The sequence below is a fragment of the Bos grunniens genome, chromosome 21, assembly GCF_055505025.1.
Source record: "Bos grunniens cultivar Pamir isolate PY7600 chromosome 21, Bosgru_T2T1.0, whole genome shotgun sequence".
Classification (NCBI taxonomy): Eukaryota; Metazoa; Chordata; class Mammalia; order Artiodactyla; family Bovidae; genus Bos; species Bos grunniens.
Window position 1 is genome coordinate 16459056 of NC_141185.1, and position 18216 is coordinate 16477271.

General features: G+C 36.0%; 1 long non-coding RNA gene and 1 pseudogene across 4 annotated transcripts in view; both read left to right on the forward strand.

Annotated features, from left to right (window-relative positions):
• Nucleotides 1-1672, forward strand: part of LOC147349184 (14-3-3 protein zeta/delta pseudogene) — a 32580-nt pseudogene extending 30908 nt beyond the window's left edge.
• The window catches only part of LOC147349183 (uncharacterized), a 220544-nt gene that overhangs the window by 34026 nt on the left and 168302 nt on the right, over nt 1-18216 (forward strand). Inside the window, exon 2 of one of the 4 annotated variants that reach the window (XR_015149503.1) lies at nt 6158-6407. The exons of the other annotated variants lie outside the window; for them this stretch is intronic. This is a non-coding gene — a long non-coding RNA (uncharacterized LOC147349183). Of the gene's footprint in view, nt 1-6157; nt 6408-18216 lie in introns of those variants that run through there. 4 annotated transcript variants of the gene reach the window in all.

Genomic DNA, 18216 nt, shown 5'->3' on the forward strand with positions numbered 1-18216 from the left:
AAAGATTTGGAATGATGGACATTAGAGCCCCCTCGGCATGTCACAGCTCTCGGGTCTTGGACAGACTGTGTTATAGCGCACCGTGTTATAGCTCTTAGACAAATCAGTGTTACAGCTCTATTTTATTTAGAAGATAGCAGGAAAATTTGGAGAAGGCAATGGCACCCCACTCCAGTACTCTTGCCTGGAAAATCCCATGTGCGGAGGAGCCTGGTGGGCTGCAGTCCATGGGGTTGCTAAGAGTCGGACGACTGAGCGACTTCACTTTGACTTTTCACTTTCATGCATTGGAGAAGGAAATGGCAACCCACTCCAGTGTTCTTGCCTGGAGAATCCCAGGGACGGGGGAGCCTGGTGGGCTGCCGTCTCTGGGGTCGCACAGAGTCGGACGCGACTGAAGCGACTTAGCAGCAGCAGCAGCAGCAGCAGGAAAATCTGTCTTCGAGGCGTGAGGGCACATCTATCCAAAGACGCGAAGAGAAGAGCACCCCAGAGCCAGAGAGAGAGAGAGTGAGAGACAGAGAGAGCGAGCGAGAGAGAGAGAGAGCGAGAGCGAGAGAGAGAGCAAGAGCAAGAGAGCCAGAGAGAGCGAGAGAGACAGAGCGAGAGAGACAGAGCGAGAGAGCCAGAGAGCCCTTTGGCTCCTCTTTTTATATGTTTTTTCCTTCCCCCTGGACCTGCCCTATGCAAATTGGGCTTAGTCAGGAGTCCTCACTCCAGTCCTTGGACCTTCCTTTGACCTTCCTCTGTTCTATTTTTGCGGGCTTTTCTCTTTCTTGTCTTTTAGCCATCACTATTTTGGACTCCTTTTCCCTATTCTAACTACCTACCTAACAAACTGAAGGATGAGGACGTAATACAATTATTACTGCTTTCATATTTACTTTACTACAAATTGAAGATAGAATCTGTGAGTAGCAGGATCCAGGGACAATTTTAGCCTTGCCACTGCCAATGCTCAGAGATAGCAGAATCCCTCTCCATCCACTATGACCTACCTCTGGCTCAAACTTCCAGTCACTGTTGAAAATATACTGGTGCAAAAGTCAAACTGGGCAAGCAAGCTGAGTGATACGTTGACATGGCGGCCTTCATGAAGTCTGAACAAGAAGCTGAATTAATCTCTCAGTTGCTTATGAAAATGTTGCAGGAGCCCATAGATCATCTTGGAGGGTTGTCTCAAGTGCTGAGAAAATGAGGGAAGGTTCCAAGGGCTTGAGAAAACAAAGAGAAAGGCGACAGTGAGCTCTGAGATATCTGCAAGTGATTTACTGTCTCTTTTGAATAATGACAACAACAACAACAAAACCTTCATCCCTAGTGTTTCACAAGCCCAGACGAAGTCATTTACTTGAAAATGAAAGGAGACTACTACTGTTACTTGGTTCAGGTTACTGCTGGTGACAACAAGAAAGGATTATGGATCAGTCACAGCAAGCCTACAAAGAAGCTTTTCAAGTCAGAAAAAGAAAATGCAACCAAAAACATCCTATTGTATTGGGTCTGGGCTGTAAATTCTCTGTGTTCTATTGTGCAATTCTGAACTTCCTGGAGAAAGCCTGCTCTCTTGAAAAGAGAGCTATTTTTCCCTACAGCTTTATTGAAATATAATTGACATATTATACTCTATGTTAAGGTGTACAACATGAAGTTTTGAAAAATGCATATGCTACAAAATGATTACCACAATAAGCTGAGCAAACATTTATCACCTCACATAGTTACACTTTTTTCCCTTGTGATAAGAACTTTTAAGATTTCCTCTCTTACAGCTTTCAAATACACAATACAATATTAAGTCATCATGTTGTAGATTAGACAACATGTTAGAAAATAAATATATGTTATTTATCTTATAACTGGAGGTTTGTACCAATTAACTATCTTTACTCAATTACCCTCCCCCCAGCAACCACAAGTCTGACTCTGTTTATATGAATTTATTTTAATTTCACATGTAAGTGAGATATTTGTATATAAAGATATATATATATATGTATATAAACATCTTCAGAGGTCACTATGATGACTAAACAGCAATCCCTGACTTCAGATAGGTTTTGAACCTTTATCACTTTTTCCTAAGTATTTTATCATTTGGCTATTATCAATTAGATTTTTAAAATTGAGATATAATTGACATTAAACATTAGTTTCAAGGTGTACAACATAGCAATTTGATATGTGTATATATTGTAAAACATTTACCACAATAAATCTAGTAGACATCCCTCACCATATACAGTTAATTTTTTTTTTTCTTGTGTTGAGAACTTGTACTCTCTTAGTAATTTTCAAGTATACAATACAGGCATATCTTGGAGTTTTTGTCAGCTGAGTTCCAGACCACAACAACAAAGTGAACATTACCATATAGTGATGTGAATGACTGACTCCTTGGAAAAGACCTTGATGCTGGGAAAGATTGAAGGCAGGACGAGAAGGGGACGACAGAGGATGAGGTGATTTAATGGAATCACCAACTCAATGGATGACTGGATGGACATGAGTTTGAACAAGCTCTGGGAGCTGGTGATGGACAGGGAAGCCTGGCATGCTACAATCCATGGGGTCGCAAAGAGTCGGACATGACTGAGCAACTTAACTGACAGTATTGTGTCACACAAATTTTTTGGTTTCCCAGAGCATATAAAAGTTATGTTTATACTATACTTAGTAGAGTCTATTAAGTATGCAATAGCATTATGCGTAAAAAATAATGTATATACCTTAATTAAAACATACTTTATTGCTAAAAATGCTAACCATCATCTGAGAATGAAGGGTTGCAACAAACCTTCATTCTTATAAAAAAATGTAACATCACTAGATGGTCAGTACCAAAATCAGATTGATTATTCTTTGCAGCCAAAGATGGAGAAACTCTATACAGCAAAAACAAAACCAGGAGCTGACTGTGGCTCAGATCATGACCTCTTTATTGCAATATTCAGGCTTATATTGAAGAAGGTAAGAAAAACCACTAGACCATTCAGGTATGACCTAAATCAAATCCCTTAACGATTATACAGTGGAAGGGAGAAATAGATTCAAGGGATTAGATCAGATAGACAGAGTGCCTGAAGAAATATGGATGGAGGTTTGTGACATTGTACAGGAGGCAGGAATCAAGATCATCCCCAAGAAAAAGAAATGCAAAAAGGCAAATGGTTGTCTGAGGAGGCCTTATAATAGCTGAGAAAGGCAAAGGGGAAAGGAAAGATACATCCATTTGAATGCAGAGCTCCAAAGAATAGCAAGGAGTGATAAGAAAGCCTTCCTCAGTGATCAATGCAAAGAAATAGAGGAAAACAATAGAATGGGAATCACTAGACATCTTTTCAAGAAAATTAGGGATACCAAGGGAATATTTCATGCAAAGTTGGGCACAATAAAGGACAGAAATGGTATGGACCTAACAGAAGCAGAATATATTAAGAAGAGGTGACAAGAATACACAGAACTATACAAGCAAGATAATGACCCAGATAATCACGATGGTGTGATCATCCACCTAGAGCCAGACATCCTGGAATGCAAAGTCAAGTGGGCCCTAGGAAGGCTGAACTGACTGAACTGAACTGAACTGATTTTCCCCTAAACTCCCCTCCTATCCAGGCTGCCACATAACATTGGGCAGAATTTCCTATGTTGTATAGTATGTCCTTGTTGGTAATCCATTTAAATATCAGATCAGATCAGATCGGTCGCTTAGTCGTGTCCGACTCTTTGCGACCCCGTGAATCGCAGCACGCCAGGCCTCCCTGTCCATCACCAACTCCCGGAGTTCACTCAGACTCACGTCCATCGAGTCAGTGATGCCATCCAGCCATCTCATCCTCTGTCGTCCCCTTCTCCTCTTGCCCCCAATCCCTCTCAGCATCAGAGTCTTTTCCAATGAGTCAACTCTTCGCATGAGGAGGCCAAAGTACTGGAGTTTCAGCTTTAGCATCATTCCTTCCAAAGAAATCCCAGGGCTGATCTCCTTCAGAATGGACTGGTTGGATCTCCTTGCAGTCCAAGGGACTCTCAAGAGTCTTCTCCAACACCACAGTTCAAAAGCATCAATTCTTTGGCGCTCAGCCTTCTTCAAATCTCACATCCATACATGACCACAGGAAAAACCATAGCCTTGACTAGACGAACCTTTGTTGGCAAAGTAATGTCTCTGCTTTTGAATATGCTATCTAGGTTGGTCATAGCTTTCCTTCCAAGGAGTAAGCGTCTTTTAATTTCATGGCTGCAGTCACCATCTGCAGTGTTTTGGAGCTCAGAAAAATAAAGTCTGACACTGTTTCCACCGTTTCCCCATCTATTTCCCATGAAGTGATGGGACCAGATGCCATGATCTTCGTTTTCTGAGTGTTGAGCTTTAAGCCAACTTTTTCACTCTCCACTTTCACTTTCTTTTTTTTTTTTTTAATTTTATTTAATTTTTAAACTTTACATAATTGTATTAGTTTTGCCAAATATCAAAATGAATCCACCACAGGTATACATGATCAAGAGGCTTTTGAGTTCCTCTTCACTTTCTGCCATAAGGGTGGTGTCATCTGCATATCTGAGGTTATTGATATTTCTCCCGGCAATCTTGATTACAGCTTGTGCTTCTTCTAGTCCAGCGTTTCTCACGATGTACTCTGCACTAATTTGTTTTAAATAAGGTGCTTAATATCTAAGGTATTTAATTAAAGTATTTAATATCTTATGAAATCTTTATGAACAATCCAAGCACAATTATTAAGAATGTGTATATTAAATTGGTATAGGTGGAATGAAAGAAACCCTAGGAACATGAACTCTCAATTTTTTATTTTTTACTTTTTCCTAAGTTTAATTTTAATATTAAGGAAGTATATTTATGCTTTTTGGTGTCAGCAGTTAGCTTAGAAAATACTTTCATCAAATTTTTTCTCGTGAAAATGCTTTCATCAAGTTTTTCTCATGCTTTCAGGAAATGCTTTTGAAATGAGACTGATTGTAAGATATACTTTTCACCACTCTTTGCTTTGTTGTATTTATTGATTTACAATGCTTTGAAATTTTAGTTATTCTAACAAAATAACTTTAGTACAGCTCATATAGAATCCAAAAATTGTCTTATTCATTGGTAAGGAAATAAACATGTGAGTATCCTAGAATATCTTTAAGAAATAAATACTAGACAATAAAGCCAGTAGAATTTTTAGGTCTTTATAGGATACACGGGCCTTTTTTGCTAAAGCCAGGATGTTGGTAGTAATCGCAGCAGTCAGAGAAGACCAAGAGTCTAGTAGGTCAGTTATCTCATTGGGGTCACAGAGTGTTCTAATCTGGTGTCAGAGCAGAATATGAAGAATCCTGTCCTACACATATGGATTTGTAACCAGGCTATGTTGCAAAGAATGACTAATTAGGGGCTATATGGATGATAACTTTCTGAACCATGTTTTAAATGTTTAGTTTTTTAATTGTACTTTGCTTTATTATGCTTCACATATACTCATTTTTTACAAATTGAAAGTTTGTGGCAATCCTGAGTTGTCAGATAATGTTTAGCATCTTTTAGCCATATAGTATTTTTAAATTAAGGTCTGTGCACTGCTATTTAGACAAATTACTATAGCACACTTAATAGACTACAGTATAGTGTAGACATAACTTTTTTATGCACTGGGAAATAAAAAAATTTGTGTGACTTGCTTTACTGCAATATCTACTTTATTGTGGCAGTCTGGAACTGAACATGCAATGTTTCTGAGGTATGCCTGTATTTATTGAGTGATTAACAGCCTTAGCTTTTTATATTATGAAATGTTGGGGGAAAATCTCTGACATGCCTTTGAAGATTTGATCTATGAAAATTCATACCTTGCATTACATTTTAATTGGTAGATGAGATATAAATAAATATCAGAGAGTTTTAATAAATTAAAGGACAGCTTTTTACTACAGATTAATATTGGACTTTATAGTAGAAATAATTTTATAATAAAATATGTTTATATTTGTGAGGTATTGAATATGTGAATGAAATACAGCCAGGCTATAAACAAAACATAGAATTTTGATCCACATCCTCCTAGGCAACCAGGAAAGGAAGCCAAATGGAACCCTCTGTAGCAATCAGCCCCAAAAGACAAACCTTGATCAATAACTGCCACTTCTCTGATTTTAGCCCTGCTTCTAACTTCAGATCAACCAGAGAAAACCAAACACGCTTCACAAACCAGTCACATATGGTGCCCTTCTAAGCTGACCTGTCTCCAGATTCTTCATGCTGACAACTTCCCATCAGGGTATAGCAGAAGGCGTCTCTTTTTTCCACGTTAAAGTTTTTATCCTTCCTTGACTGCCTTGAAATCTCTGCCAATGCAAGTGATGTTGGTAGACTAATTCTGAATAAAAGGCTTTTGCTTGTTCACATATAGGTGGTCTTAATTTGTTTGCACATCTGGAAATGTATGGAATATTGAGAGTTATAAAGTTCAAACTGTATCATCTGAGATTTTAAAATAACAATTTCACGAGTTGCCAGTCCAGGTTCAATGCATGATGCTGGATGCTTGGGGCTGGTGCACTGGGACGGCCCAGAGGGATGGTATGGGGAGGGAGGAGGGAGGAGGGTTCGGGATGGGGAACACATGTATACCTGTGGCGGATTCATTTTGATATTTGGCAAAACTAATACAATTATGTAAAGTTTAAAAATAAAATAAAATTGGAAGAATAAAAAAAAAAAAAAAAGAATTGTAACACCAAAAAAAAAAAAAAAAAAAAAACAATTTCAAGGTATAAATGATTTCAACTTAAATAATCTCATGATGGTAAAAATTTGGTGACTCTCAACTAGAAATTGAGAAGCAGTCAATTCTAATTTATGTACTAGCTTTTGAACAATTGCTTGATTTTGAAATATAGATTTTCACATTCACACATTTAAAAGTAACTGAGATCATCTGAAAGTTATTTTAATATATAATTTATAGTGGTCCTTGGAGTCATTAACCCGGGATCATACCTGGTGATTTAAAGTTTTATCCAAAAAGAATTTTGACTTTCAGTTAGTTGGTAAGGAATATCCAATATTTAGATAAGAAATTCAATTATCTTTTCATAGAAGCCAAGATGATTAGAGTTCAGAGAGCCAGAGGCACTATGCTGTTTCATTTTAATGTATAGCTGAACCAATTCTGTTTTTAAGTATGTATTTTATTTCAAGAAATTGGATCTGCCTTGAGAGCCATAAACTCATACAACTGCATTCATATTTATTGTTTTAAAAGTAATTATTGTGCTAACTAATACATTAAATTTGTTCTGTTAAATAATAGAGGCCCTTAAATTTGTAAAAATCTCCCTGGAGTTTTCTCCTGTACCATTATTATGTGCCAACACAAATTACTGATAAAATAGCCAAAAACATAAGAACTTTTCTCAGGGCTTTTAAAGAAGAAAGAAAAATGAAAATTTTTTTCATTGGTAATGTGTATTTCAGTTAGGAAATCTGAGGATTCACTAGTGGTTTTCAACTTTTTCAATGAACTCATTAATCCTTAAACCAATTCTAGGAGGTTAGTGTAATAATTACTTAACACTTCCTTTAAATTTATAATTTTATGACATAAATCAGTAGCTTTTATATTTTAGATTTGAATATAATTTAAAATTAAGGAATGGGAAAGAGTCATAAAGTATTTTTACCAAGTAAAGTTATAAGAAGCTACCTACCACCATCAGCACAACTACTACATACTGTCATTGACTTTTAATTGAAAAAAGAGAGTTTAACATCAAGACAGTGAGCCTAAACTCGGAGTAAAGACAAATCTTACTGAAAAAAAAAATTGCCTTATGAAATACTCATTTTATTCTTTATTTTTGTTAGATGTTTACATGGGTCAGTAAAAGCTCAACATTCAGAAAACTAAGATCATGGCATCTAGTTCCATCACTTCATGGCAAATAGATAGGGAAACAGTGGAAACAGTGGGCTTATTTTTCTGGGCTCCAAAATCACTGCAGATGATGATTGCAGCCATGAAATTAAAAGATGCTTACTCCTTGGAAGGAAAGTTATGACCAACCTAGACAGCATATTCAAAAGCATTACTTTGCCGACAAAGATCTGTCTAGTCAAGGCTATGGTTTTTCCAGTGGTCATGTATGAATGTGAGAGTTGGACTATAAAGAAAGATGAGCACTGAAGAATTGATGCTTTTGAACTGTGGTGTTGGAGAAGACTCTTGAGAGTCCCTTGGACTGCAAGGAGATCCAACCAGTCCATCCTAAAGGAGATCAGTCCTGGGTGTTCATTGGAAGGACTGATGCTGAAGCTGAAATTCCAACACTTTGGCTACCTGATGCCAAGAGCTGACTCATGAGAAAAGACCCTGATGTTGGGAAAGGTTGAGGGCAGGAGGAGAAGGGGACAACAGAGGATGAGATGGTTGGATGGCATCACCGACTCAATGGACATGGGTTTGAGTGAACTCCGGGAGTTGGTGATGGACAGGGTGGCCTGGTGTGCTGCAGTTCATGGGGTTGCAAAGAGTTGGACATGACTAAGCAACTGAACTGAACTGAAGACCAATCTGTGGTTTTACTTGAAGACGAAATTAGAAATTTTAATGGGTCTGACTAGTTGAAGCCAAAAACAATCAATTGTTTGTGAATGACATTAACAACAGTCAAATTTCCTAAGTTTTGTGTGGATAAATTATAAATTAATTAGCTAATTGAATTCTTTTTAACTTTTTTTTCAGTCTAATGACTGAACACAGTGTGAACAGTAATAGAAACAGAAGCCACACAAAAAATTGAATGCTCATGCGTGCTCATTTGTCTGTAAAATTGTGACATAAAAGTGTTTTGCATACTGAGCAGTTTATTTTCCTCATGCCTGCCAGTATGTTAGGTGGTTTCTTAGCACTTGACACTTGAGTTGGACACTTCTCCAGTGTCCTCTGCTTTGACTTTAATGTCACTGTGTCTTTGGGAATAGTAAGTGTCACATTTGAAGCTCCAGGGATTTAGAGTCTTCAAAGCATAACTCAGTGTTTTGTTTGTTTTTTTCCCAAGGATATAGCTTTCAAGTTACAGCAACTATTACTCAAAACTATCTGAAACAATATTGTGAGTGTGACAATGGAAATACCAATTAGGACAAGTTGATTTGGTTGGTGATTCTTACATAGAATTCATAGAGAAAAGCATCCTAGTGAAAATAGTTTTATAGTACATAGTAATGTGTTTGCTCTTACACATTTCATTTTATTAGAAAAAGTAGTTTAAAATAATTCGTAATGAAACATACTGTAGTGGGTTGAATTGTGTCCTCCCCTACCCCAACAAAAAAAGATATGCCCTAATTATCATGCCCAATACCTGTGATTGTGAACTTTTTGTAAAAAGGGTCTTCACAGATGTAATTGAGTTAAGGGTCCCAAGATGAGAGCATCTTAAATGATCCAGGTGAAGCCTAAATCCAATGAAACACATCTTTATTAGAGACACAGGGGATAAAGACATATGAAAATGATGGCAGAGATTGGAGTGATGTGTCCACAAGCCAAGAAATGCCAAGGATTCCTGTAGCAACCAGAAGCTTGGAGAAAATCTCTTGGACAGATTCTCCCCTAGAATATCAATAGTCAGTCAATCTTGCCAGCACTAATTTTGGACTTCTGGCCTCTAGAACTGTGAGAGGACATTTTAATTTTATTCTTTTAAGCCATCAAGTTGTGGTAATAAGTTGCAGCAGCTCTAATAAACCAGCATGTATACTTATGCATAGACTAAAATGTCAGAAAATTGAAAAACTAAAATAGGAAAGTGGTTACAGCATTTTAACTCAACAAGAGCTAAATAGAGGATTAATTCTAAATTATGGGTCTTCTGAACTTTTATCTCATATCTATATTAACAAACGGAAATAAAAGTAATTGAATTTGCAACAACTCAATTTCATGTTACATTCCAAAATCATTGAATATATGATACTATAAATGAATACAGTGAAATAAAAATTTATAAGTAGAAACTGATTAATTTGGAATCCAACCATTTAATATATTTAGGGGAAATGCTTCCTGAAACATAAATATATAGGGAGAAAGTCACTTGGGAAACCCTTAAATGCTTAAGTGGAATAATAAGGGTATTAACCAAATGGTATCAATTGCTGTGACATTAAATAACTAATAGCAGAACAACAGTCTTTATGTAAAAAGTCTTTCTAGTTTTTAGTCAATTATTATTTGTATAATTAGTAAACAGTTTCATCATCTATGCTATAGTTATTTAAAATCAAGCCAAAAAGAATTCAGTCATATTTTGGGGAGATGTTTTTATGCCTTTTAAGTTAGGCCAGCTCATAGAAAAGTGTTCCAAATTTGTCTATTTAAATTTACCAAATACCTCTTTAAGAGAACAAATAGCTGACATAATTTAGGTCATAATCCTCTTAAAACATATTTTAGAATTTTAGCATAAAGTGTTAAAAAAAAACCTCTATCTAAATTATGTAGACTCTGGATGGTTACTGTCATTGCCAAGTATTATCAAAATAAATGTATGTATATAAATGTGAGACTTTTAAATTCTTCATAACCTGCACAGAAGAGAGAGTTCTGACTAAATAAACAAAATATGGCATTAAGCCAATGGAATGAAGAGAATTGAAATCTTACTTTGGATAAATGTGTAATTAGTCACTGTGGACTAATTACTTCAACCCTTTTATTTCTATTCTAAGCTTTTCTTATGTAATACTAGAATATATAACAAATGAATATATTTTGAAAGACATTGTGTCAAAGTAAAGGTTATCTCCTGATGAGATTTTTAATTAACTAGAGAATAGTTCAGTAGAAGTCTAATGTGAAAAAAAAGTTACTGTAAATATGTTTGGTAATGCTATAATTTGTTCTGATGTGCTACTGAGTAAAATAAGTTTGTAAGATGGTATGAAAATAAGTTTAAATAACTGATGTTTTCTTTATCACCTTGTGAAAATTTTTAAGGTATACTTCTTTTTGTGGGAGATGAAAGTAGGTATTTAAAAAGGATATATTAAAGAGATATGTTTTAATGGTTTATCAGTTTTATTTTTCTTAAAACATTTTATTTTATAATGGGGTACAGCCGATTAACAATGTTGTGACAGTTTCAGATGAACACTGAAGGGACTCGGCCATACATATATTGATACACATATCCATTTTCTCCCAAACTCCTCTCCCATCCAGGCTGCCTTATAACATTCAGCAGAGTTCCATGTGCTATCCAGTAGATCTTTGTTCATTATAATGGTTCATCAGTTTTAGGTTTGATTTCCTTGTCCTACATGCTACAATACTGAATAAACTAATCAGTGCATGCAATATGCATGCACGCTCAGTTGCTTCCAACTCTTCGCGACCCCATGGACTGCAGTCAGCCTGGCTCTTCTGTCTATGGAATTTTCCAGGCAGGAATACTGGAGTGGATTGCCATTTCCTACTCCAGGGTGCTGCTGCTGCTGCTGCTGAGTCACTTCAGTCGTGTCTGACTCTGTGCGACCCTATGGACGGCAGCCCACCAGGCTCTGCCGTCCCTGGGATTGTAATCACAAGTAAATAAAGCAGATTAGGTACTCAATAAATGCTATTTATTATTACTTATTTTAAAAAAATTTACTGAAGTATAGTTGATTTACACTGTTTTATTAGTTTCTGCTATACAGCAAAGTGATTCAGTTAGTTATACATATATATGTATATATATATACTTTCATATTCTTTTTCATTATGGCTTCATACAGGATATTGAATATAGTTCCTTGTATCCACAGTAGGTGTTTACACATTCTATATACAATAGCTTACATCTGCTAACCCAAACTACCAATCCATTCCTTTCCTACTCCTCCTCCCCTTTGGCAACTACAAGTCTGTCTGTCTGTTACGTCTGTCAGTCTATTTCTGTTTCATAGATGTATCCACTTGTGTCATAATTTTGATTCCACATATAAGTGTTAGCATATGGTATTTGTCTTTCTCCTTGTGACTACTTCATGTAGTGTGATAATCTCTGCGCCCATCCATGTTACTGCAAATGGCATTATTTTATTTCTTTTTATGGCCGAGTAATATTTGATTGTACATATGCACCACAGCTGCTTTATCCATTCCCCTGTCAGTGCACATTTCGGTTGCTTCTATGTCTTGGCTATTGTGAATAGTACTGCCGTGAGCATAGGTGTGCATGTATCTTTTTGAATCATAGTTTTGTCAGTTAAATGCCCAGTAGTTGGATTTCAGGATCATGTGGAACTCTAATTTCAGTCTTTTGAGGGACCTCCATACTCTTCTCCATAGTGGCTTCCCAATGTACATTCCCACCAACAGTGTAGAATTTTCTACATACCCTCTCCATCATTTATTATTTGTAGTGTTTTTAATGATGGTCATTTTGACTGGTGTGAGGTGGTACCTCATTATAATTTTGATTTGGATAAATGCTATTTCATTTCTTCTTTACTCATCTTTCCTAGATATTCTAAATTTTGGGGGAGTAGTACCAATTCTCTTCTTTTAAAATCTGAAACAAAATTGAAGATATTAGTGGATTTTAATGAACTTATTTATTATTAAAAATGTACATATTTTTATCCTTATTAAGTAGAACATTAGCATGGGTTCGATAGAGTTCATGAGCATTCTTAAATAGTAGGATAAATAGCTGGCTGTTTCTGATATTTTCCTGAATGAAGTCAACATCAGGTGGACATATTTGTCAATATCTTTGCCTTAACATTCCTGCCCTCTTCAACTCCATTAACCTTCACTTTCATGAAACTTCAAAAACCCAGTCTCACGAACACACACTGGATTTTGTTATCTTTCAGAACTTCTACTTTTCAAAGATTTTTGGAAACATAATGTTTCCTTTGCCTTTCACTACTATTCCCCACCCCCTGCTTAATTGAATCTTTGATCTCATGAAGACTCCTAAGCCTTTAATTAACTGGTTATTTATTTATAATTATTTTTACTGATTTATTGGGACTTTCTTTGTTTCACTTTCACCTCATTTTACTGCATATCATATGCTCAATATGTGCCAACACTGTTTTTATTGAAATCAATAGAAAAAAGTTAAGCTTGATTAAGGCAAAAAAATTAATACCTACCAGAAAGGCAAGGTTTAGCTGGTGCTCATGGAACCAGATAAATGGTTCTAAAACAATTAGCTAACCAGATGGGAAAACAAACTGAAGTATTTAATTTATATTCTATTTTTACATGGAAAAGCAAATTTGTAACTCTAAAAACAATTATAGAAACATTAAAAAAAATAAAATCTGGGTAGAGAAGAATTTCTAAAAGGACAGAAGTGGAAATATTTAACATATTTCACAGCCTTAAAATTGTTTTTATATAAATCTGTAACACAATAAATACTATGAATTCTGTTTAAAGCAAGCTGTAGATTAAACTTTGTAATGCATACAAGTGATAAATGTTGATAACCAGAGTATGAAAATAATTTCTACAAATCAATGAAACAAAAAGAATGGAAAATGGGCTAAAGAATCAATCAGGGTTCAGTATAGGAATCACATGGTACATTCAAAGAAGCTTTGAAAAGAGTTTAAAACAAGGATTATTTAAAAGGTAAGGGCATGATTTAGGAAACCAGCTAGGAAGAGACTAATTCTATAGGCCAGCAGCAGAAGAAGGGGGAAAAAAAAGAAGCAGGGAAAAGAGGAGTTATCAGAACACACAAAAAGTTAAGAGTGTCACCTGACAGGAGCTGTTCAGTTCAGTTCAGTTCAGTCGCTCAGTCGTGTCCAACTCTCTGCGACCCCATGAATCGCAGCACACCAGGCCTCCCTGCCCATCACCAATTCCCGGAGTTCATTCAAACTCACATCCATCGAGTCGGTGATGCCATCTAGCCATCTCATCCTCTGTTGTCCCCTTCTCCTCCTGCCCTCAATCTTTGCCAGAATCAGAGTCTTTTCCAATGAGTTGACTCTTTGCATCAGGTGGCCAAAGTACTGGAGCTTCAGCATCAGTCCTTCCGATGCATATTCAGGGTTGATTTCCTTTAGGATTGACTGGTTTGATCTCCTTGCTGCCCAAGGGACTCTCAAGAGTCTTCTCTAGCAACACAGTTCAAAATCATCTATTCTTCTGCATGCAGCCTTTTTTATGGTTCAACTGTCACATCCATACACTGCTACTAGAAAAAGCATAGCTTTGACTCTATGGACCTTTGTCGGCAAAGTGCTGTCTCTGGTTTTTAATTACTGTTGAGTTCCTTCTAAATGCTGGGCATTATGTAGGTCCTTTATGCATCTGCCAAAATAATATGTGTAAAAGTCTCAGAACTGTGTTGGAAATATTAGTAAATGTGCTACTAATACTTAAAATCTTCCAAAAAACTATACAGAGGAAGTGAATTTATTTGGTACTGAGATATATGTTAAACTATTCACTATAGTTAGCAAAGTGAAAGTGTTAGTTGTTCAGTCATGTCTCTTTGTGACCTCACAGACTGTAGTCTGCTAGGCTCTTCTGTCTATTAAATTTTCCATGCAAGAATATTGGAGTGGGTAGCCATTTCCTTCTTCCCTTCTCCAGGGGATCTTCCTCACCCAAGAATTGAACCCAGTCTCCTGCATTACAGGTGGATTCTTTACCATCTGATTTCTTTACCATTCTTTACCATCTACCAGTAAAGCCAAAAGTAGAGTCAATCTTTGTACTTCCTGAGCACGTCATATGTGACAGATACTGATTCTAACTTTAATAATCTCTATATCATATCTTACCCAGGCAACCATCATGGGCCTGTGTAATAATTTCAAACATTAGTGAATGACTATAGTAACAGTGCTCTGGTTGATTGAATACAATGACATGTTACTAAGAAGAGTTAATAATGTAAATATTTTTCCAAGGAGAAACCTAAGGATATAAGCTTATTGTGGAAACATTATCCTGTGGCCACTATCCTAATAATGGGTCATATAATATTATATTATTACTAATTTCTCACAAAGAGCAGGATTTTAAAGGAGTGTGAAATTAGAATGTATTTCTTATTAAATTAAATAGATAATTTCTTGACTTTTAGTTGGAAGAGGGGGAAGAAAGATAACTTTTAGAAATTTGAACCTATCCTTTAAAGCCAAATTTCTACATAACTGAAAGTTACAGTTGAGAGTTTGGCCTTAAGAAGAGTTGAACGCTTTATCACGCAGGCACCAAAGCCATGATGCCTCACAATGCAAGGGTTTAGACCAGGCTTCTCAAAACAATAATGAAGTGTGTTTAGCAGCTCTTTTATTTCATTTTGGGGTTGTTAAAAGAATATTAAAGTCAAATCATGGAAATGAGACTCATCTATATAAGTACGTTTAAGTAGGGATTACATAGAGATGAGTTAACTGAAAGTATCTCCACTTCTAAGCATTTGAAGGTGGTTCTTAGTCACTTATCCCAAGTTAAATTTGATTGCTTTAGGATCAGGCTTTTATCCTGTCTTTTCAGTAACAAAAATCACACCATCATTGTGACAGCTAAAGCATCCCTGGAAATTAAGCACTTTGTTGAGGAGAAGGAAAGCCTCATAAGTAGCTCAGTTAAAGTTTTTTTTTAAACTTGTATTTTTTGTAGCTTTTGGTGGTTTTATGACTACTGGGCTATGCTGCTGAATGTGCTGCAGTGGCTCATTTAAAGTTCTAAGGCAGTTTAAACCAGCATGCATTTTTCATCACAGATAAGTTAAAAGATTTTTTAAAAAATATTCTGCTTATTCATGGGAAGCTGGAATCCAGTAGGACTGCATATCTGCCACAACTTCAGCAAGTATCAATCTCCATTTGGCCTTTAAAGGATAGTACTAGAAATTCTTTACACTTTTCCTACCTAGAAATGGACTACAAATCTTATGGCAACTTTAGCTGTGAACTCTTCATTTCAAGGCTCTACATCTTCATTTTAATATATTTTGCTGTTCTTTATTTGTGTGCCAAAGGAATACTAAATTCATGGTGGCTGTGAATGAAACAGATCATTGTAGCCTCCTTTAAACTAGAGCTACTTGTAGCATGTAAGAGCTCTTGACCACAAATTACATCATTGTAGTTTTTACTACATTCATTTCTCCATATAGACCACAGTAGATTGATTTTTTTTTTACAAAATATATATATATATACTTTTGGTGGTCTCGCTGCTGTATATAAATATGTATCCTATAACTATATTGTCTAGGCAGTGCATTGTATTGATATCAACACTGTCTCTTTATTCAAAATGAGAATGATTTAATAAATGGAGGTGTGTAAAAAAGGGGGAAAAAGATGTCAAAACAGAGAGATCCTTTGTAGAATAGAGACATTGATGTCCCCTGATGTCTTATATGATGCCTGTAGCCCCAGACCTACTGTAGATATATAATGATATGTTATCAAAAACACACTATTCAGTTAAAATGGTCAATGTCAAACTAATTCTGCTTCACCAGACATTTCTTCCCATTTATAATACTCTTTTTAAAATAAAAAAAAAAAGGGTCCACCAGTTCAGATGTGTATATAATAGGGATGATATACAATTGTACTTTAAGCTGACTGCAAGCAATCTGTCAAAAAACAAAGCTAAATTCTGAGCAATAAAATCCACCCTATGATTGATATCTTGCATTAAAGTGTAAGTTGAAGAAAGCAATTTTGTTTATGGGAAAGTCTTAGCTTGGCACATTTTTCATGTCATATAAAGATGGAAATCTTACCTTATGGTTGTAGATTACAGTTATATTTCAGCTTCTGTAATTGTAAAAGGACACACATCTATTTTAAAATAAGAACCATTTTCTTCTGATAAAAATGAGCTCATTTTAATATAGTTCTTTCTTCCAACACATATCATATTCTCCTTTGCTTTCATTCCTATGTTAACTCTTTTATGGTGCTTGATTTTACTGTGGTTTAGTAAGCAAATGTATCTTTTAAGAATTTTCAGAATTTCCAATTGCTGTGTGTTTGTGGGCACTTCATGGCATAAACTATGAATTACAGATAAAGAATTTATGTAACATTTAAGAATATTGCAAAGTGAGGAAAACTGGGTCAGTATGTTCTCATTTTTCTATGTAGAGATAAGTGGAATATTAAAAAATCTTGTATAATTTTAGAAGCTTATCACTTTTTGATTTCTTTGGATAAAATACTTTAAAACTTTCTAAAAATGTACAGTATATTATGGTTTACAAATTGCTGAAACATACATCATTAATCTTCATCTATCTGTTGAAATTGGAATTAATGTTATTATGATTTTTATCTTTCTGTTTTGCATACCAGAAAACTGAGGCTCAGTGAGGTTAAATAATCTGCCCAAAGCCAACCCTCTAGAATTTAGCAGACTCTAGTGTTCTGATGTCGTGGCATTCCAAATCATTTAAGCTCACTTGCCTTTTGATTAAAATATGAATAGACCAACTCTAGCATTGGCATTACCCTAGTTTGGCTGAACTAGAGCTCATCTAAAAAGTTTCAGATCAAGTCAGTTTTTGTTTTTGGAGAAGTGCATGAAGGCAATGGCACCCCACTCCAGTACTCTTGCCTGGAAAATCCCATGGATGGAGGAGCCTAGAGGCTGCAGTCCATGGGGTCACTAAGAGTCGGACACGACTGAGCGACTTCACTTTCACTTTTCACTTTCATGCACTGGAGAAGGAAATGGCAAGCCACTCCAGTGTTCTTGCCTGGAGAATCCCAGGGACAGGGGGAGCCTGGTGGCTGCCATCTATGGGGGCACACAGAGTCGGACACGACTGAAGCAACTTAGCACAGCATAGCATAGCATGTAGGTTTGGATAAGAGAATGGGAACTGGTATTGAAAGGGATGAAGAAGAAAATTGTTATCTCTGAAATAATAAGTATATTTTCACTATACAGGTAATTAGTGCTTAATAAATATTGAGCAAAAATGGAAATATCAATGCTACAACATGCCTGTGCAAAAATGATGAAACCTGAGCAGTATATTTTCTCTTTCGACTATCTTTGTATACCATGCAAAAATTTTTTCCTTAGAAGGTGATTAGCTAAATTTGGGTTCAGTTCAGTTCAGTTCAGTTCAGTCACTCAGTCATGTCTGACTCTTTGCGACCCCATGAATCGCAGCATGCCAGGCCTCCCTGTCCATCACCAACTCCCGGAGTTCACTCACACTCAT